Source organism: Acipenser ruthenus, chromosome 41 (genome assembly GCF_902713425.1).
Source record: "Acipenser ruthenus chromosome 41, fAciRut3.2 maternal haplotype, whole genome shotgun sequence".
NCBI lineage: Eukaryota > Metazoa > Chordata > Actinopteri > Acipenseriformes > Acipenseridae > Acipenser > Acipenser ruthenus.
In genome coordinates this window covers 1,163,761-1,186,882 of record NC_081229.1, presented here as the reverse complement: position 1 = coordinate 1,186,882, position 23,122 = coordinate 1,163,761, and the positions used below count along the sequence as shown (strand labels likewise).

Below are 23,122 nucleotides of genomic sequence, written 5' to 3'. Positions count from 1 at the left end.
ATAGGCTTTAGCCAGGCTTAGAAACATTTACTAACCCTGCTGCACCCAGTCCTGGGGTTCAGAGCTCCCCTCAATCAAGTCTAGTATTATTATTAATATTGAAATGATCAGGAGCCAGGAGTTTGAGCAGGGTTACAAACTTACACTAGCCCTGCTGCTGCTGCTGCTGCACCCAGTCCTGGGGGTTCAGAGCTCCCCTCAATGAAGTGTAGTATTATTGCATGTCCTGAATACGGGATTAAATTCCTTCTCCTAAAACTATTTCTTCTGACAACACACACAAAACTAATACAAATCTATTTATTTAATAACATACTTAAAATAAATCTGCTTTTTAAATTTTTATTTATTTATTTTTTTGATACAGAAAAGGTTAGGAGATATCAGCTGATCAGCAGCTTGTACTCACATTAATTTGCATTAATAATACTGCAGAAAGAAAGAAAAGAAAAAAAGGAGCCCCTGGCTGCCCTCGGAGCGTTATTGAAATGGACTTGATGCTGTTTTCCAGATATCAAAATGGAGAATCAGTTTTGTAGTCCTCCACCTGCGTCCCAATCTACGACCTTCCCTTTTCATCTGGCTGTAATCTAAAATAATCCAAAAGATTTCAAAACACCACACACTGAACAAGATTCATTATCAACATGTATATTAAAATCACCCCCCCCCCCTGTGCTTAGCAGAGAGTACTGACAGGAAATCAGCAAACTATTTTTCACAGTCAGTAGAGAACAATAGGAATAAGTAATTTGATATTTAACATTAATATCTTGTTACCGTTTGATATTGTGAGGACCGCGACAGATAGTAGCGAATCTACACCCCACTCCCGCCCCACATAGCGCGTCTTCTGCGATAAAAAGCAGAATGTGGAGAAGCCTCTATCAGTGAAATCTTTCAGACAAATTCACCTGCTTCTCCCCCTTCTTTTGGAACTACAATACCCATCAACCACCGGGAGGGAACTACAATACCCATCAACCATCGGGAGGGAACTACAATACCCATCAACCATCGGGAGGGAACTACAATACCCATCAACCATCGGGAGGGAACTACAATACCTCAGTGAATGAAAGTGTGCTTTCCCTCTGTCATGTGGCTCCCTAGCGTGAGTTTCTGGAGCGTGTTCCTGCAGAATGATACACTCAATACAAGAGTTTAATACGAATACTTTACAACACTGAGAGAACAGCAAGCAACGCAGACCGGGATTGCAATGCAGATTGCTTGCAAATCCTGCTGATACAGAGCGGCGCAGCGTTCCAGTCTTTCTTCAGCATGGTTTAGGATCCTGCTTTATATTAATCAAATCGTGCAATCAGCACACAGCAGGTTTAATTGCACCGTCTCATTAGGACTCGGATCACGCACATTTCCTCAGAACACAGCTTTTTAACAAGGTCCCGGTCTGAGCGTAATAATCTCACACAGCACTGCGTATGAAACCACAGACTCACCCGTATTCACACATCTCGTTTCAGTTCGCTGAAGCGTAAGCAGATCCGTCATCTTGTATAAAGTACTCGATTCCCTTGTTAATATATTGGCCTGGTTTTGGCGCTATCTTATAATTGATAGCAGGAGGAATTCTATGCAGAAACGGCTCAGAGAAAATTGGCAGCAGTGGATAAATCAAACTAAACTCCCCCCCCCCCCTCTGTAAAACTCTGAACAGGATAGAAAAATAAAGCTGCCCTTTGTTTATGAATACACACAGTGTGCTGAGTGACGGGGGTGGGAGCAGCAGATATGAATGCAGTACTGGCAGTAAGCCGTGCCGTACACTCCTCAGAAAATGAATGCTTTTTGCTGGTCCCTTCACATAAACTAAATATGTTAAAACCACACACTAATCAGCATTAATGCTGAACAGAAATACAAAATAAACACAGGACTCAAAATCGAGTTTCAGTAACAACACAGTAGCATTGCCTCAGGACTGAAAAAAAAAAAAAAAAAGGTTTTGTGTCAAAGCATCTTTAGCACTGGTATTTATTTATCTATATTAAAAAGTAAATAAATCCTCTGAAAAATATATAGATCCCCCCACCACCACACCACACACTCAGAGAGAGAGAGAAACACACACTTACATTCTCACACACTGAGACACACTCTCACACACACACAGAGACACACACACACTTACATTCTCACACACAGAGACACAGACACACACACACACACTTACATTCTCACACACTGAGACACACTCTCACACACAGACACACACACTTACATTCTCACACACTGAGACACACTCTCACACACAGAGACACACACTTACATTCTCACACACTGAGACACACTCTCACACACAGAGACACACACTTACATTCTCACACAGAGACACACTCTCACACACAGAGACACACACACTTACAGTCTCACACACTGAGACACACTCTCACACACAGAGACACACACACTTACAGTCTCACACACACACACACACACACACACACACACACACACACAGAGACACACACACTTACAGTCCGGGGTCAGGATACTCGTTCTCATCAATTCATTTATTTTCAAGTCTATGCAGTTTAAATGCTAAACCCTGAAACTCATTCCCCACACTGAGTTATCGATGTCTCCTGACTCGTCCATCAGATGAGGTGCAGAATAGTTTCCTTTCTGCATATTCCCGCTCCCAGGCACTGACTGCATTGACAGCCAGAGTTAAACTGACAGCAGAGAAGCCTTTCTCGTGTCCGCGTCTCCGCCCACTTTCTGACACAATCACAGTGCAAGAGAGCTGAAGAGCATTTTGACCATTTAAAATGCATGCTCTTAAGAGTGATGCACAGAACAGTAATTGCACAGGGATTCATAATGCAAGGTTAACGGTTTTTTTCCCTCATGAGTGAAAAGTCAGCTGGTGTTTTTGAAGGCCTTGTTTAAAACAGAAACTCTAACCACAGTCAGAGCAGCGATACAGTTTCTGTCCTGTGCGAGTTCGCTGGTGGGTTTTCAGGTCTCCTGACTGACTGAACCTCTTCCCACAGTCAGAGCAGCGATACGGTTTCTTTCCTGTGTGAGTTCGCTGGTGTGAAACAAGGTTGTCTACCCTACTGAAACTCTTCCCACAGTCAGAGCACCGATGCAGTTTCTCTCCTGTATGAGTTCGCTGGTGTGAAACAAGGCTGCAGGACTGACTGAAACACTTCCCACAGTCAGAGCAGCGATACGGTTTCTTTCCTGTGTGAGTTCGCTGGTGTGAAACAAGGTTGTCTACCCTACTGAAACTCTTCCCACAGTCAGAGCACCGATGCAGTTTCGCTCCTGTGTGAGTTCGCTGGTGTGCTTCAAGGTTGCCTGACTGAATGAAACTCTTCCCACAGTCAGAGCAGCGATACGGTTTCTCTCCTGTGTGAGTTCGCTGGTGTGTAACAAGGTTGTCTGACCGACTGAACCTCTTCCCACAGTCAGAGCAGCGATACGGTTTCTCTCCTGTGTGAGTTCGCTGGTGTAAAACAAGCTGGTCTACCCTACTGAAACTCTTCCCACAGTCAGAGCAGCGATGCGGTTTCTCTCCTGTGTGAGTTCGCTGGTGTGAAAAAAGGTGTCCTAACTGAGTGAAACTCTTCCCACAGTCAGAGCAGCGATAAGGTTTCTCTCCTGTATGAATTCGCTGGTGTGAAACAAGGCTGTCTGACCGACTGAAACGCTTCCCACAGTCAGAGCAGCGATACGGTTTCTCTCCTGTGTGAGTTCGCTGGTGTGAAACAAGGTAGCCTACCCTACTGAAACTCTTCCCACAGTGAGAGCAGCGATGCGGTTTCTCTCCTGTGTGAGTTCGCTGGTGTAAAACAAGGTGGTCTACCCTACTGAAACTCTTCCCACAGTCAGAGCAGCGATACGGTTTCTCTCCTGTGTGAGTTCGCTGGTGTGTTTCAAGGTTGCCTGACTGACTGAAACTCTTCCCACAGTCAGAGCAGCGATACGGTTTCTTTCCTGTGCGAGTTCTCTGGTGTGTTTTAAAAGTTCTTAACTGGGTGAAACCTTTCCCACAGTCAGGATATTCTCCAGCGCCCGCCCTCGCTTTAGCTGCTGGACTGAAACCTGGAAAATATGAACAGTAAAGAAAGTAAGAGGGACTGCTTGTAGGCTTCGGGCATGTGGCTGGGTGGTGGAGTGGACTCAAGCATGTGAATTTCAGCTGTGAGGCTTGCACTGGGTTACACCAGCTTAAAAACACAAAGTTAAACTGAAAGCCTTTACTTTATGTGTAAAAGCAGAGTCAGTAAAGACTGATGCTGGTGAAACCGAGTCCTGGGATCAAAATCTGCCTTCAAAGTTCTCCTGTAATGTTTCAGGTCTATTTCCTCCAACACATGATGCAATTACAAACAAACCGATAGTAACGTAACCTACATGCTCCCTCCCTCCCTCTCAAGCACACTGTGGATATCATGCAATCTAGAATGACAATGTCACAGCTACTGGGAGTCACTCACCTGCTAGACTGCATTCTGAATGGGAGCGCCCGTCTTCCTTTCCACCTCCTTGCGTGCTGTTGGGAGAGCCTTCCTCTCCAGTGCCTTGCTCTCTCACGCAGATTCTCTCCAGCACCACGCTACACTCCCGCAGGCGTACAGGCTCCAGCTCAGGGATGTTTGGTTTGAAGTCCTCAGATTCTTCCTTCCCTGGTTCCATGTGCTCAAACTCTACTTCAGGAGGCTCCCGTTTAATAAGGACAGTTTCCAGCACCTCTTCTTGTTTCACAGGAAGGGGTTCTTCTGTCTGGGGGATCTCCAATTCATTGTGCTCTGCTTTAATCTCAGAGACCTCTGGCTGGCTGCTGTCACATTGCATCTCACAGAGCTCCTGTTTAATGGGGAGGGAAGCCAGCCCAAAGAACTCCACTCTAATGGGGACAAGTTCAAGTTCAGGGAACTCCTCTTTAATCTGGACAGACTCCATCTTCACACTGTCCATGGCAGCACACGGGATTCTGTTTAGCAGCTGCTGGAAAAGAAAAGCATTTATTTATTTCAATACAGTGCTACTAAAGGCGATTCTAGAGGGCGACGAAATCTGGCCTGAATAGCAAGAGTGGCTTTACTATTGAAGGGACATATAATTTCTTATAGTAAGTTTGTAATACCAGAGGATTTTATCTGTTGAGTAGGTTTACACAGTGTATCCATTCCATATATTATTCATTGTGGATTTCTTTTGTGCAACATGTTCTAACATTTACGTTTATAATATAATATGTAATAGCACAGATTATATCTGTCTAACCTGTAGAGTCCGGTTTGAAGAATGAAGGATGAAAGTTGTCGAGTTGAAGTTGGCGTCTCTGGCTGGGAAGAGGCTTTGAAAGGACGCAGCGTCGAGCTACAGCGTATCCACAAGACAAAATAAAAATAGAAAATAAAGCCGCTACGCAGGTCTGTACAGGATCAAAACGAGTCAAGAAAACATTTCTGAAGCACTGGCAGTCTCCAATCTCATTTTTCTCTCTCATATAAATAATAAATGTCTTTGCGCGCCTCTTTCTGTCGTCCTCTCTCCTCACGCACGGCGTGCGAGTGAGCTGCCGAAGCCCCGCCTCTCAGCTCGAGCTGCGCGGCTTCTCTGATCCAGGAGGCTCGCGCTGCCGCTCGAGCTCGCCTACAATTCAAATATAACGGCCGCTTTTCAGACCGAACGCGTTTTAAACGATAAAGTCTGACAATAAAACACATTCACAGTGAATATGTGTGCGTTTAAAAAGCAAGATACACGACAGCCGACGATGCCTTTATAACATGTTTATGTAGAGATTAGTTTAGTTATTCATTAAGTTTTCAAACTGTATCGAGTTCTTTTTAAAACTAGGTGAAGATCTTTTTACAATACAGCCCTCTTCCAATCTGTTCTAGTTTTAGTTTAATGTCACCACAAGTTAATAAACTGTGTGGAGGGTGTTCCGATATCTCCGTGCGGTTTTGGGACAGCTGTGAATTCATATTGTTGAGTTTAGAGTCACAACAACACAGCCCACAGCCGCGTTACACACAAAACCAAACCCCGCCAAAACACGAAACCTTTAGACACAACAAAGACATACAATACAGACACAACAAAGACACGTTATCGGACCCCACAGATACAACGAGGCACAAAAATACAAGACGACTGGACAACATTCACAAGCACCGGGGTCACGACTCGATCACGCTCCCCTGCACCCCACACCTGCGCTCAGGTGAGACAAAACACAACACGCAGCACACATCGCTACAATATATTGATTACCTTACGTCTATATCGACTTCAGGTCGTTTTTTGTCGCATGCCTGCGCTAGTACAAACCGGCTATACCAGCGGAAACGACAATTCATTGGTTATATTTAATAAGGGACGGTGCTGAAAAGCCTCTGGTGTGACTGTAAGTATCGCTATAGCGAGAGCATCAGATACCTGTGCTGGTACAGAAAGCATTGACCGAGCTGAAAACACCGCGGCTCACAGGAATACAGCAGCAGGAAGAGGCTTTTCTGTCTCAGCTCTGAGCTGAAAGGAAATTGCATCGGTCTTGTTGATGCGGCCATGCCGTGTTCATTTCACAAAGTCTGGGTCTGCCACACCCGAGCTTCACAAACAACCAAACTGAAATAAACATGCAACTTACTTGATCGTCAATGCCCTGTGAACTGGTGCAAGCTGATTATTTATTTATTTATTATTTCTGAGGTTTCTTGTCAATGTTGTTCTCTTTGAAAGACCACGAACCCTTTCTCCGCAGCATGTAAAAATACTCTCTGACATCACGTCCGGGGGCGCGTCCTGTGTTTCGTCACACGCCAGGGCCACGCCTTCTCTCTGACCCCTCCCTCTTAATTTGAATATTTTGCTCTCGCAGTAATTGGGATCTTCCGCGGCCGCAGGTTTGCAATATAGTTATTCAGAGCTGCAGCAGTAAAAATGCCATTTCATTCCACAGATAAGGTCAGTTTAAATTGCACAATGCTTTTGCCTTTTACCTTCAAAACTGTCTCCAGTCTAAAATACATGCTTAACAACTTGATGTTTGAAATGCTCGCACAAAGACATGAAAAAATATTATGATGTGCGGAAGATACTTTATAGCATGACAAGCATTTTAATGCACTGTGTGAGTTTAAGGTCAATTAGTATAATTTTTTTATTGAGCCAATTTACAGTATGAAGCTGTTTGTATTATCTGCAAAATAAAAACCAGTCACAGCCGCGCACTGTTTATTTATATCTTTATTTACAGTTAGTAGAAGCCATTTGGGGTTACGCAGAGAACCCTGAACCCATCTTTACCAGGAAAGTGGACGGGTTCAACATATAGTACATTAATACAGCCCCCGGGGCCCCCTAGTGGTAATACAGCCCCCCGGAGCCCCCTAGTGGAAATACAGCCCCGGGGCCCCCTAGTGGTAATACAGCCCCCCGGAGCCCCCTAGTGGTAATATAAGTAATACAGCCCCCTGGGGCCCCTAGTGTGGAGTAGTGGTTAGGGCTCTGGACTCTTGACCGGAGGGTCGAGGGTTCAATCCCCGGTTGGGGACACTGCTGCTGTACCCTTGAGCAAGGTACTTTACCTAGATTGCTCCAGTAAAAACCCAACTGTATAAATGGGTAATTGTATGTAAAAATAACGTGACAATTGTAAGTCGCCCTGGATAAGGCGTCTGCTAAGAAATAAATAATAATAATAATAATAATAATAATAATACAGCCCCGGGGCCCCTAGTGGTAATACAGCCCCGGGGCCCCTAGTGGTAATACAGCCCCGGGGCCCCTAGTGAATACAGCCCCGGGGCCCCTAGTGGTAATACAGCCCCCGGGGCCCCTAGTGGTAATACAGCCCCCGGGGCCCCCTAGTGGTAATACAGCCCCGGGGCCCCTAGTGGTAATACAGCCCCCGGGGCCCCCTAGTGGTAATACAGCCCCCTGGGGCCCCTTAGTAGTAATACAGCCCCCAGGGCCCCCTAGTGGTAAGACAGCCCCGGGGCCCCTAGTGGTAATACAGCCCCGGGGCCCCTAGTGGTAAGACAGCCCCCGGTGCCCCTAGTGGTAATACAGCCCCGGGGCCCCCTATACTTTTCATAGAGACTCTGGACCTTCTTTACTCACTAATGTGCTAGATATATAATATAGCTTTCAAAGCCTTGCAATTTATAGCATACACAGGGATTCATAATGCAAGGTTCATTCTGCTTTCCTAAAGAGTGAAAAGTCCCATTGAACACAGTCTTTAAGTTTTCTCTCTTCTGTGAATTCGCTGGTGTTTTTGAAGGTTGTGTTTAACATGGAAACTCTTCCCACAGTCAAAGCAGCGATACGGTTTCTCTCCTGTGTGAGTTCGCTGGTGTGAAACAAGGCTGTCTGACCGACTGAACCTCTTCCCACAGTCAGAGCAGCGATACGGTTTCTCTCCTGTGAGTTCGCTGGTGTGAAACAAGGCTGTGTGAGTGACTGAAAGTCTTCCCACAGTGAGAGCAGCGATACGGTTTCTCTCCTGTGTGAGTTCGCTGGTGTTTTTTCAGGTCTCCTGACTGACTGAAACTCTTCCCACAGTCAGAGCAGAGATACGGTTTCTCTGCTGTGTGAGTTCGCTGGTGTGAAACAAGGTTGTCTGACCGACTGAACCTCTTCCCACAGTCAGAGCAGCTATACGGTTTCTCTCCTGTGTGAGTTCGCTGGTGTGTTTCAAGGTGTCCTGACTGTCTGAACATCTTCCCACAGTCGGAGCAGCGATACGGTTTCTCTCCTGTGTGAGTTCGCTGGTGTTTTTTCAGGTCTCCTGACTGACTGAAACTCTTCCCACAGTCAGAGCAGCGATACGGTCTCTCTGCTGTGTGAGTTCGCTGGTGTGAAACAAGGTTGTCTGACCGATTGAACCTCTTCCCACAGTCAGAGCAGCGATACGGTTTCTCTCCTGTGTGAGTTCGCTGGCGTGTTTCAATGTGTCCTGAATGTCTGAACCTCTTCCCACAGTCGGACCAGCGATACGGTTTCTCTGCTGTGTGAGTTCGCTGGTGTGAAACAAGGTTGTCTGACCGACTGAACCTCTTCCCACAGTCAGAGCAGTGATACGGTTTCTCTCCTGTGTGAGTTCGCTGGTGTGTTTCAAGGTGTCCTGACTGTCTGAAACTCTTCCCACAGTCAGAGCAGCGATACGGTTTCTCTCCTGTGTGAGTTCGCTGGTGTGTTTCAAGGCTGCTTGACTGACTGAAACTCTTCCCACAGTCAGAGCAGCGATACGGTTTCTCTCCTGTGTGAATTCGCTGGTGTAAAACAAGGTTGCTGGACTGACTGAAACTCTTCCCACAGTCAGAGCAGCAATACAGTTTCTCTCCTGTGTGAGTTCTCTGTTGTGTTTTAAAATGCCCTAACTGGGTGAAACCTTTCCCACAGTCAGGATATTCTCCATCGCCCGCCCTCGCTTTAGCTGCTGGACTGAAACCTGGAAAATATGAACAGTAAAGAAAGTAAGAGGGACTGCTTGTAGGCTTCGGGCATGTGGCTGGGTGGTGGAGTGGATTCAAGCATGTGAATTTCAGCTGTGAGGCTTGCACTGGGTTACACCAGCTTAAAAACACAAAGTTAAACTGAAAGCCTTTACTTTATGTGTAAAAGCAGAGTCAGTAAAGACTGATGCTGGTGAAACCGAGCCCTGGGATCAAAATCTGCCTTCAAAGTTCTCCTGTAATGTTTCAGGTCTATTTCCTCCAACACACATTGCAATTACAAACCGATAGTAACGTAACCTACATGCTCCCTCCCTCCCTCTCAAGCACACTGTGGATATCACGCAATCTAGAATGACAATGTCACAGCTACTGGGAGTCACTCACCTGCTAGACTGCATTCTGAATGGGAGCGCCCGTCTTCCTTTCCACCTCCTTGCATGCTGTTGGGAGAGCCTTCCTCTCCAGCGCCTTGATCTCTCACGCAGATTCTCTCCAGCACCACGCTACACTCCCACAGGCGTACAGGCTCCAGCTCAGGGGTGATTGGTTTGAAGTCCTCAGATTCTTCCTTCCCTGGTTCCATGTGGTCAAACTCTACTTCAGGGGGCTCCTGTTTAATGACAGTTTCCAGCACCTCTTCTTGTTTCACAGGAAGGGGTTCTTCTGTCTGGGGGATCTCCAATTCATTGTGCTCTGCTTTAATCTCAGAGACCTCTGGCTGACTGCTGTCACATTGCAACTCACAGAATTCCTGTTTAATGGGGAGAGAAGCCAGCCCAGAGAACTCCACTCTAATGGGGACAGGTTCATGGTCAGGGAACTCCTCTTTAATCTGGACAGACTCCATCTTCACACTGTCCATGGCAGCACACAGGATCCTGTTTAGCAGCTGCTGGAAAAGAAAAGCATTTATTTATTTAAATACAGTGTTATTCCTGCGCACGCAGGCAGGGCTGTTGTTGGGTTACGGTTGCCATGGTTCCTGAGAAGCTGACTGACAGCTGCAGCCTGTGAAAGGAGACTGAATAAAGGAGAGCGAATAGAGATTTGAACAAAGAGCACGCGTGTCGGTCTCTCCTGTTTCCTGTCTGCCTGTGAAACGCTACAATATGTATCAATTTACGCGTCTCTCGTTTGTCGGCGTGCACACTATATATCATATATCGGGAGTTTGCCTGCAGCTCAAAAAATATCTCGACCTCATATATATATTGGCAATAATGTTATTAAACATAAAAACATCGTTACCTTATTTCCGATCGCTTTCCCCGACGCCTTGTTGTTTAATTGTTACATTTTAAATTGAATCAGTCTTGTTGGAGCCGCCATGCCGCGTCCATTCAACAAATAAAGGGCCCGCCACACCCGTGCGTCGCAAACAGCTAAACTAATAATAATAATAATAATAATAATAATAATAATAATAATAATACTACTTACATTTGTTTTACGTCCCCGCCTGGTCTGCAATCTCGTTTCAGTAAATAAACGCACAGCGCTCTGCCCGGCTCGCTGTTTCTCTTGTGCGGTTTCAGATGCTGTGTGTTTCAGATGCAGCGGCTCCGCGTTTGCAGATGGATTTTGTGGGCGAGGCTCCTAAACCGTGTCTCAGCTGCTCCGTGCAGCGCACAAAACTAACTGTGCTGCTGGACTCCACCGCGATGGATGTTAGACTGCAAGATTGCTCGCAGCCTCCTCTCATATATATGGGGATGGGGGGGCTTCTTCTCTAAACAATCCCAGCGGCGGCCTGTCTGTATGTTTGCATTTGGAGTTCAATGCTTGTTCTCGACCGTGCGGACACGCGACACTTTTTTTGGTAAGTGTTTATAATGCGTGCCAAGCAGATCCTCTTCCTGTGTGTGTGTGTGTGTGGTTTACTTTGACAGTGTAGCTTCACTCAGACTGCACACGTGTTTGAATCGGTTTCTCAAACATGTTTTTAAAAACCGACAGAAACGATCCTCGAGCTGCCTGATATCCGGACACATCGATTTTTTCTTTTTTTAAATGCATTTTGTGTAGATTATTGCATGTTCGCGCACTGATAATCATAATAATAATAATCATCACTCAGTAGTGTGTCACAATATCATTTGAAACAGATTTACCTCCCTGGTCTGTATTCCCCCCCAGGGGCAAATCACAGCCAAATTACCCCCTCCCTTGTATAGGCTTTAGCCAGGCTTAGAAGCATCTGCTAACCCTGATGCACCCAGTCCTGGGGTTCAGAGCTCCCCTCAATGAAGTCTAATATTATTATTATTATTATTAATATTGAAATGATCAGGAGCCAGGAGTTTGAGCAGGGTTACAAACTCACACTAGCCCTGCTGCTGCTGCTGCTGCACCCAGTCCTGGGGTTCAGAGCTCCCCTCAATGAAGTCTAGTATTATTAATATTATTATTATTATTATTATTATTATTATTATTATTATTATTATTATTATTATTATTGAAAAGAGCAGAGCCTGTACAATGGTAACACCGCAGCTGTCAAACCAGTCCTCGTCTGCTAGGGGGCGCTGCAGCTGCCAGACGCACAAGCTGTACAGTTTTAACAGGCACTGCAAGGCTTGTGCTGGTGTTTTATTTATTTATTTTTTTAAAAAAGAAGGTGGCTTCTGGTTTTTAAACTAAGTGTCAGTGATTTACTAAGACTTGATTTGATTAATTCCTTGGAAGTTGGTGGGAAATTGTTAATTAGGAGGATGATGATGATGATGATGATGATTTAGCGTCTGTGGAATTGCATTTGAATTCCTGCTTGCTGGAAAAGAAATTTTACTGTTTAAAAAAAATAAATAATAAAAAACCGTTTTTGTAATAAAAGGCATCAACGTGCTGATTTCTGATTGGTGGAATTCGGGCGTATTCTGCAGCGAAATGTCACGTGTTTCAATGTGTCTGTTTTTTTTGTGAAGTGGGTAATCTGGGCTCGCTGCTGGAACAGATTATAATCCCCCCCACTGCACCTGCTTGAATTATCAGAACATCTTATTTTACCAGCTTCAAAAATGATAAGAAGCCACAAAGCAGCTGGGCCAGCATATGAAATCAGTCTCGTTGCTTCAAATCTGATGTAGACTTTGAGGGAAGGAGCAGTTCAAACCTGGACTGGAGGGAGCATCCTCTCTCTTAGGAGGTTTACGATTTCTTGTGAGTTTGCTGGTGTGAAACAAGGCTGTCTGACCGACTGAAACTCTTCCCACAGTCAGAGCAGCAATACGGTTTCTCTCCTGTGTGAGTTCGCTGGTGTGAAACAAGGTGTCCTGACCGACTGAACCTCTTCCCACAGTCAGAGCACTGATATGGTTTCTCTCCTGTGTGAGTTCGCTGGTGTTTTTTCATGTCTCCCGAGTGACTGAAACTCTTCCCACAGTCAGAGCAGCGATACGGTTTCTCTCCTGTGTGAGTTCGTTGGTGTAAAATAAGTTGTCCTGACCGACTGAACCTCTTCCCACAGTCAGAGCAGCGATACGGTTTCTCTCCTGTGTGAGTTCGCTGGTGTAAAACAAGATGTCCTGACTGATTGAACCTCTTCCCACACTCAGAGCAGCGATATGGTTTCTCTCCTGTGTGAATTCGCTGGTGTGTTTTCAGGGATACAGAGTGACTGAAACTCTTCCCACAGTCAGAGCAGCGATATGGTTTCTCTCCTGTATGAATTCGCTGGTGTCTCTTCAGGCTTCCTAAATTACTGAAACTCTTCCCACAGTCAGAGCAGCGATACGGTTTCTCTCCTGTGTGAGTTCGCTGGTGTGTATTCAGGTTTCCTAAAATTCGGAAACTCTTCCCACAGTCAGAGCAGCGATACGGTTTCTCTCCTGTGTGAGTTCGCTGGTGTAAAACATGGTGTATTGACTGACTGAACCTCTTCCCACAGTCAGAGCAGCGATACGGTTTCTCTCCTGTGTGAGTTCGCTGGTGTGAAACAAGTTGTCCTGACCGACTGAACCTCTTCCCACAGTCAGAGCAGCGATACGGTTTCTCTCCTGTGTGAATTCGCTGGTGTAAAACAAGGTGTCCTAACTGACTGAACCTCTTCCCACAGTCAGAGCAGCGATACGGTTTCTCTCCTGTATGAGTTCGCTGGTGTGTTTTCAGGTCTCCTGACTGACTGAACCTCTTCCCACAGTCAGAGCAGCGATACGGTTTCTCTCCTGTGTGAATTCTCTGGTGTGCTTTCAAGGTTCCTGAGTGACTAAAACTCTTCCCACAGTCAGAGCAGCGATACGGTTTCTCTCCTGTGTGAGTTCGCTGGTGTATTTTCAGGTCTCCTGACTGACTGAACCTCTTCCCACAGTCAGAGCAGCGATACGGTTTCTCTCCTGTGTGAATTCTCTGGTGTGCTTTAAAAGTTCTTAACTGGGTGAAGCCTTTCCCACAGTCAGGATATTCTCCAGCGCCCGCCCTCGCTTTAGCTGCTGGACTGAAACCTGGAAAATAGGAACAGGAAAGAAAGTAAGAGGGACTGCTTGTAGGCTTCAGGCATGTGGCTGGGTGGTGCAGTGGACTCAAGCATGCGAACTTCAGCTGTGAGGCTTGCACTGGGTTACACCAGCTTACAAACACAAAGTTAAACTGAAAGCCTGTACTTTATGTGTAAAAGCAGAGTCAGTAAAGACTGATGCTGGTGAAACCGAGCCCTGGGATCTAAATCTGCCTTCAAAGTTTTCCTGTAATGTTTCAGGTCTATTTCCTCCAACACACATTGCAATTACAAACAAACCGATAGTAACGTAACCTACATGCTCCCTCCCTCCCTCTCAACCACACTGTGGATATCACGCAATCTAGAATGACAATGTCACAGCTACTGGGAGTCACTCACCTGCTAGACTGCATTCTGAATGGGAGCGCCCGTCTTCCTTTCCACCTCCTTGCGTGCTGTTGGGAGAGCCTTCCTCTCCAGCGCCTTGCTCTCTCACGCAGATTCTCTCCAGCACCACGCTACACTCCCGCAGGCGTACAGGCTCCAGCTCAGGGATGTTTGGTTTGAAGTCCTCCGATTCTTCCTTCCCAGGTTCCATGTGCTCAAACTCTACTTCAGGGGGCTCCCGTTTAATAAGGACAGTTTCCAGCACCTCTTCTTGTTTCACAGGAAGGGGTTCTTCTGTCTGGGGGATCTCCAATTCATTGTGCTCTGCTTTAATCTCAGAGACCTCTGGCTGACTGCTGTCACATTGCAACTCACAGAATTCCTGTTTAATGGGGAGAGAAGCCAGCCCAGAGAACTCCACTCTAATGGGGACAGGTTCATGGTCAGGGAACTCCTCTTTAATCTGGACAGACTCCATCTTCACACTGTCCATGGCAGCACACAGGATCCTGTTTAGCAGCTGCTGGAAAAGAAAAGCATTTATTTATTTAAATACAGTGCTACTAAAGGCGATTCTAGAGGGCGACGTAATCTGGCCTGAATAGCAGGGGTGGCTTGTGGTGGAAGTTTCGTTTCCAGACCCTATAACAGAGACTCGGGCCTTACAGACAAAGTGGAGTGAAACAAAAGCTTTTATTAAGTCTGCAGACTGGAGTTTCAACAGAGCAACACAGGCTCTGCAAGCAATCGCAAAGAAGCTCTAATCTTCTATTTCTATCTTCTCCTTATAAAGGCAGTTGTTCTGAGCGTAGGCGACTTTTGTCACATATCAGCTAGTTAAACGCATGCAGGCATCCTGCTTCAACACCTGCAGGCAGCCAGACTAGACTTGTGGTTTATCTAGAGTTTTGTTTACCAACTACTTCTACTGGTTACTGATTTGCTGAGTCAGTTGCTATGGGAAGTTGGTTCTTTACAAACAGACTGATTGGTCTTTTGATGGCTGACGCGACATCAGCTGAATATGCAAGCTCCCACATGTCTCGTCTGCTGAAACCACAAACACATCTTTTTGTTTTATTTCTATATACAATTTTTAATACTTATAAAAGCAAAACACCTTTTACTTGATAACTCTTTTTTTACTTATCGTATCGGCACCTCAGACATGAGAATAAACAGAAAGCAAAGAGTAGTTTTCCCACCACAGGCTTTACTATTGGAGGCTGTGTGGTCCAGTAGGAGGCTGTGTGGTCCAGTGGTTAAAGAAAAGGGCTTGTATCCAGGAGGTCCCCGGTTCAAATCCCACCTCAGCCACCGACTCACTGTGTGACCCTGAGCAAGTCACTTCACCTCCTTGTGCTCCGTCTTTCGGGTGAGACGTAGTTGTAAATGACTCTGCAGCTGCTGCATAGTTCACACACCCTAGTATCTGTAAGTCGCCTTGGATAAAGGCGTCTGCTAAATAAGCAAATAATAATAATAATATTGAAGGGACATATCATTTCTTATAGTAAGTTTGTAATACCAGAGGATTTTATCTGTTGAGTAGGTTTACACAGTGTATCCATTCCATATATTATTCATTGTGGATTTCTTTTGTGCAACATGTTCTAACATTTACGTTTATAATACAATATGTAATAGCATAGATTGTATCTGTCTAACCTGTAGAGTCCGGTTTGAAGAATGAAGGATGAAAGTTGTCGAGTTGAAGTTGGCGTCTCTGGCTGGGAAGAGGCTTTGAAAGGACGCAGCGTCGAGCTACAGCGTATCCACAAGACAAAATAAAAATAGAAAATAAAGCCGCTACGCAGGTCTGTACAGGATCAAAACGAGTCAAGAAAACATTTCTGAAGCACTGGCAGTCTCCAATCTCATTTTTATCTCTCATATAAATAATAAATGTCTTTGCGCGCCTCTTTCTGTCGTCCTCTCTCCTCACGCACGGCGTGCGAGTGAGCTGCCGAAGCCCCGCCTCTCAGCTCGAGCTGCGCGGCTTCTCTGATCCAGGAGGCTCGCGCTGCCGCTCGAGCTCGCCTACAATTCAAATATAACGGCCGCTTTTCAGACCGAACGCGTTTTAAACGATAAAGTCTGACAATAAAACACATTCACAGTGAATATGTGTGCGTTTAAAAAGCAAGATACACGACAGCCGACGATGCCTTTATAACATGTTTATGTAGAGATCAGTTTAGTTATTCATTAAGTTTTCAAACTGTATCGAGTTCTTTTTAAAACTAGGTGAAGATCTTTTTACAATACAGCCCTCTTCCAATCTGTTCTAGTTTTAGTTTAATGTCACCACAAGTTAATAAACTGTGTGGAGGGTGTTCCGATATCTCCGTGCGGTTTTGGGACAGCTGTGAATTCATATTGTTGAGTTTAGAGTCAGCGCACAACAACACAGCCCACAGCCGCGTTACACACAAAACCAAACCCCGCGAAAACACGAAACCTTTAGACACAACAAAGACATACAATACAGACACAACAAAGACACGTTATCGGACCCCACAAATACAACGAGGCACAAAAATACAAGACGACTGGACAACATTCACAAGCACTGGGGTCACGACTCGATCACGCTCCCCTGCACCCCCACACCTGCGCTCAGGTGAGACAAAACACAACACGCAGCACACATCGCTACAATATATTGATTACCTTACGTCTATATCGACTTCAGGTCGTTTTTTGTCGCATGCCTGCGCTAGTACAAACCGGCTATACCAGCGGAAACGCCAATTCATTGGTTATATTTAATAAGGGACGGTGCTGAAAAGCCGATGGCGTGACTGTAAGTATCGCTATAGCGGGAGCATCAGATACCTGTGCTGGTACAGAAAGCATTGACCGAGCTGAAAACACCGCGGCTCACAGGAATACAGCAGCAGGAAGAGGCTTTTCTGTCTCAGCTCTGAGCTGAAAGGAAATTGCATCGGTCTTGTTGATGCGGCCATGCCGTGTTCATTTCACAAAGTCTGGGTCTGCCACACCCGAGCTTCACAAACAACCAAACTGAAATAAACATGCAACTTACTTGATCGTCAATGCCCTGTGAACTGGTGCAAGCTGATTATTTATTTATTTATTTATTTATTTATTTATTTATTATTTCTGAGGTTTCTTGTCAATGTTGTTCTCTTTTAAAGAAAGACCACGAATCCTTTCTCCGCAGCATGTAAAAATATTCTCTGACATCACGTCCGGGGGCGCGTCCTGTGTTTCGTCACACGCCAGGGCCACGCCTTCTCTCTGACCCCTCCCTCTTAATTTGAATATTTTGCTCTCGCAGTAATTGGGATCTTCCGCGGCCGCAGGTTTGCAATATAGTTATTCAGAGCTGCAGCAGTAAAAATGCCATTTCATTCCACAGATAAGGTCAGTTTAAATTGCACAATGCTTTTGCCTTTTACCTTCAAAACTGTCTCCAGTCTAAAATACATGCTTAACAACTTGATGTTTGAAATGCTCGCACAAAGACATGAAAAAATATTATGATGTGCGGAAGATACTTTATAGCATGACAAGCATTTTAATGCACTGTGTGAGTTTAAGGTCAATTAGTATAATTTTTTTATTGAGCCAATTTACAGTATGAAGCTGTTTGTATTATCTGCAAAATAAAAACCAGTCACAGCCGCGCACTGTTTATTTATATCTTTATTTACAGTTAGTAGAAGCCATTTGGGGTTACGCAGAGAACCCTGAACCCATCTTTACCAGGAAAGTGGACGGGTTCAACATATAGTACATTAATACAGCCCCCGGGGCCCCCTAGTGGTAATACAGCCCCCCGGAGCCCCCTAGTGGAAATACAGCCCCGGGGCCCCCTAGTGGTAATACAGCCCCCCGGAGCCCCCTAGTGGTAATATAAGTAATACAGCCCCCTGGGGCCCCTAGTGTGGAGTAGTGGTTAGGGCTCTGGACTCTTGACCGGAGGGTCGAGGGTTCAATCCCCGGTTGGGGACACTGCTGCTGTACCCTTGAGCAAGGTACTTTACCTAGATTGCTCCAGTAAAAACCCAACTGTATAAATGGGTAATTGTATGTAAAAATAACGTGACAATTGTAAGTCGCCCTGGATAAGGCGTCTGCTAAGAAATAAATAATAATAATAATAATAATAATAATAATACAGCCCCGGGGCCCCTAGTGGTAATACAGCCCCGGGGCCCCTAGTGGTAATACAGCCCCGGGGCCCCTAGTGGTAATACAGCCCCGGGGCCCCTAGTGGTAATACAGCCCCCGGGGCCCCTAGTGGTAATACAGCCCCCGGGGCCCCCTAGTGGTAATACAGCCCCGGGGCCCCTAGTGGTAATACAGCCCCCAGGGCCCCCTAGTGGTAAGACAGCCCCGGGGCCCCTAGTGGTAATACAGCCCCGGGGCCCCTAGTGGTAAGACAGCCCCCGGTGCCCCTAGTGGTAATACAGCCCCGGGGCCCCCTATACTTTTCATAGAGACTCTGGACCTTCTTTACTCACTAATGTGCTAGATATATAATATAGCTTTCAAAGCCTTGCAATTTATAGCATACACAGGGATTCATAATGCAAGGTTCATTCTGCTTTCCTAAAGAGTGAAAAGTCCCATTGAACACAGTCTTTAAGTTTTCTCTCTTCTGTGAATTCGCTGGTGTTTTTGAAGGTTGTGTTTAACATGGAAACTCTTCCCACAGTCAAAGCAGCGATACGGTTTCTCTCCTGTGTGAGTTCGCTGGTGTGAAACAAGGCTGTCTGACCGACTGAACCTCTTCCCACAGTCAGAGCAGCGATACGGTTTCTCTCCTGTGAGTTCGCTGGTGTGAAACAAGGCTGTGTGAGTGACTGAAAGTCTTCCCACAGTGAGAGCAGCGATACGGTTTCTCTCCTGTGTGAGTTCGCTGGTGTTTTTTCAGGTCTCCTGACTGACTGAAACTCTTCCCACAGTCAGAGCAGAGATACGGTTTCTCTGCTGTGTGAGTTCGCTGGTGTGAAACAAGGTTGTCTGACCGACTGAACCTCTTCCCACAGTCAGAGCAGCTATACGGTTTCTCTCCTGTGTGAGTTCGCTGGTGTGTTTCAAGGTGTCCTGACTGTCTGAACATCTTCCCACAGTCGGAGCAGCGATACGGTTTCTCTCCTGTGTGAGTTCGCTGGTGTTTTTTCAGGTCTCCTGACTGACTGAAACTCTTCCCACAGTCAGAGCAGCGATACGGTCTCTCTGCTGTGTGAGTTCGCTGGTGTGAAACAAGGTTGTCTGACCGATTGAACCTCTTCCCACAGTCAGAGCAGCGATACGGTTTCTCTCCTGTGTGAGTTCGCTGGCGTGTTTCAATGTGTCCTGAATGTCTGAACCTCTTCCCACAGTCGGACCAGCGATACGGTTTCTCTGCTGTGTGAGTTCGCTGGTGTGAAACAAGGTTGTCTGACCGACTGAACCTCTTCCCACAGTCAGAGCAGTGATACGGTTTCTCTCCTGTGTGAGTTCGCTGGTGTGTTTCAAGGTGTCCTGACTGTCTGAAACTCTTCCCACAGTCAGAGCAGCGATACGGTTTCTCTCCTGTGTGAGTTCGCTGGTGTGTTTCAAGGCTGCTTGACTGACTGAAACTCTTCCCACAGTCAGAGCAGCGATACGGTTTCTCTCCTGTGTGAATTCGCTGGTGTAAAACAAGGTTGCTGGACTGACTGAAACTCTTCCCACAGTCAGAGCAGCAATACAGTTTCTCTCCTGTGTGAGTTCTCTGTTGTGTTTTAAAATGCCCTAACTGGGTGAAACCTTTCCCACAGTCAGGATATTCTCCATCGCCCGCCCTCGCTTTAGCTGCTGGACTGAAACCTGGAAAATATGAACAGTAAAGAAAGTAAGAGGGACTGCTTGTAGGCTTCGGGCATGTGGCTGGGTGGTGGAGTGGATTCAAGCATGTGAATTTCAGCTGTGAGGCTTGCACTGGGTTACACCAGCTTAAAAACACAAAGTTAAACTGAAAGCCTTTACTTTATGTGTAAAAGCAGAGTCAGTAAAGACTGATGCTGGTGAAACCGAGCCCTGGGATCAAAATCTGCCTTCAAAGTTCTCCTGTAATGTTTCAGGTCTATTTCCTCCAACACACATTGCAATTACAAACCGATAGTAACGTAACCTACATGCTCCCTCCCTCCCTCTCAAGCACACTGTGGATATCACGCAATCTAGAATGACAATGTCACAGCTACTGGGAGTCACTCACCTGCTAGACTGCATTCTGAATGGGAGCGCCCGTCTTCCTTTCCACCTCCTTGCATGCTGTTGGGAGAGCCTTCCTCTCCAGCGCCTTGATCTCTCACGCAGATTCTCTCCAGCACCACGCTACACTCCCACAGGCGTACAGGCTCCAGCTCAGGGGTGATTGGTTTGAAGTCCTCAGATTCTTCCTTCCCTGGTTCCATGTGGTCAAACTCTACTTCAGGGGGCTCCTGTTTAATGACAGTTTCCAGCACCTCTTCTTGTTTCACAGGAAGGGGTTCTTCTGTCTGGGGGATCTCCAATTCATTGTGCTCAGCTTTAATCTCAGAGACCTCTGGCTGGCTGCTGTCACATTGCATCTCACAGAGCTCCTGTTTAATGGGGAGGGAAGCCAGCCCAGAGAACTCCACTCTAATGGGGACAAGTTCAAGTTCAGGGAACTCCTCTTTAATCTGGACAGACTCTATCTCAACACTGTCCATGGCAGCACACAGGATTCTGTTTAGCAGCTGCTGAAAAAGAAAAGCATTTATTTATTTCAATGCAGTGCTACTAAAGGCGATTCTAGAGGGCAACAAAATCTGGCCTGAATAGCAGGAGTGGCTTTACTATTGAAGGGACATATCATTTCTTATACTAAGTTTGTAAAAGGATTAAATGCAGTAAAATAGTGGGCAGAAAATGCGCTTTACTTGCTCTTACCTGCCCCCTATTTTACTGCATTTAATCCTGTACTTCAGAGTACTGTAATGTGCCAAGAGTTTAATCTGTAGTATTTTGTATTTAATCATATCCTGATGTAACTATCACTGTCACTGTTATCTGCTGTATCATTGAATTGTATTTTGTCACACTTGTACTTGCTTGAACCAAAGTCATTGTATTTATCTTGCTCTTAATTGTATTACTACTTGTACTGTGATACTTGAAATGTATTTGCTTTCGATTGTAAATCGCCCTGGATAAGGGCGTCTGCCAAGAAATAAATAATAATAATAAAAATACCAGAGGATTTTATCTGTTGAGTAGGTTTACACAGTGTATCCATTCCATATGTTATTCATTGTGGATTTCTTTTGTGCAACATGTTCTAACATTTACGTTTATAATACAATATGTAATAGTATAGATTGTATCTGTCTAACCTGTAGAGTCCGGTTTGAAGAATGAAGGATGAAAGTTGTCGAGTTGAAGTTGGCGTCTCTGGCTGGGAAGAGGCTTTCAAAGGACGCAGCGTCGAGCTACAGAGTATCCACAAGACAAAATAAAAATAGAAAATAAAGCCGCTACACAGGTCTGTACAGGATCAAAACGAGTCAAGAAAACATTTCTGAAGCACTGGCAGTCTCCAATCTCATTTTTATCTCTCATATAAATAATAAATGTCTTTGCGCGCCTCTTTCTGTCGTCCTCTCTCCTCACGCACGGCGTGCGAGTGAGCTGCCGAAGCCCCGCCTCTCAGCTCGAGCTGCGCGGCTTCTCTGATCCAGGAGGCTCGCGCTGCCGCTCGAGCTCGCCTACAATTCAAATATAACGGCCGCTTTTCAGACCGAACGCGTTGTAAAAGGTCAATTATACCAAATCATTCATTTATAAAATAATTAATTTTGTGCCGCAACTCGGCCAGAAGAAGAAAAAAACCGCACAATTAAATAAGAATCGCTTAATTATGATATTTTTGTTGTTATTTTTATTTTCGGTTAAACAGGCATTTTAGGAACAGTACACTAAACACACACTCTCTCTCAGAAATAGAAAATTATGCCACGGTTTTGCTTGTCAAGCTTTAATAGGTCTTTCTAAGAACAATAAAGTGAGGAAAATAAATGAAATTGTTAATCTAGAGGAAAACATGACTGCGTATTGCCTTTCAGGTCGTGTGCGTCGGATGTAGAAGCCACTAGAGGGCGCAAAATAACAACACAACTTCCACACTCAAAAAAACACAATTCTACCAGAATTCTCATTCTTGACCATTATTATATCAATTTAATGGTGGAAAAAATGCGGCAACTAAAAATAATTGTAAAGATATTTAAAACAAAATATAGTAAAACACAATACAGCTGCAACGTCAGTCCACGTCACATGACATGTGACTTACACAGCCAACCCCTAAACGTACCCCTGAACCGATCTGTCACTCTTATTTCAACCGTTTCTTTTGCGCCCTCTAGCGCCCTCTAGCGCCAGTAACGTTTTCAACCTATATTACATCAATACATTCTTCATTTCTGTATTTTCCGCACGTCGTCTTTCTAAATACATGGTTTCAGTAACACATTCACCAGAGGAACAGCAAGCGCGTGATAAAACACAGCCATATATTAAACAGAACAAAACACACCACCGTCATCTCGTTTTATTTATTTATTTATTTATTTTTATTTATTAATTTTCCCGGCGGTTTGTAGTTTAATTCTTCCATTTTAAATTGATCGGTCTTGTTGATGTCGCCACGCCGCGTTCATTCAGCAAAATACAGGACCCGCGATCCCCCCAGCTTCACAAACTAGACTTCAATGTAAACGCAAAATGTGTACTTACAGTTTTTTTGTGTGTGTGATCGTCCACGCCTTGCAAAAACATGTATTTATTTATTTATTTATTTTAAATGTATGATGGATTATTACTG

The 23,122-nt window shown here is 45.3% G+C and overlaps 2 protein-coding genes and 2 pseudogenes across 3 annotated transcripts in view; 2 read left to right on the top strand and 2 right to left on the bottom strand.

The window, feature by feature from the left end:
- Positions 1–23,122, top strand: part of LOC117971162 (zinc finger protein ZFP2-like) — an 87,523-nt gene that overhangs the window by 40,271 nt on the left and 24,130 nt on the right. The window lies entirely within an intron of this gene.
- The window catches only part of LOC117434113 (zinc finger protein 664-like), a 78,117-nt gene that overhangs the window by 40,330 nt on the left and 14,665 nt on the right, over positions 1–23,122 (top strand). The window lies entirely within an intron of this gene.
- Positions 329–10,954, bottom strand: LOC131709155 (zinc finger protein 271-like; annotated as a pseudogene).
- Positions 10,893–23,122, bottom strand: LOC117434114 (zinc finger protein 16-like; annotated as a pseudogene).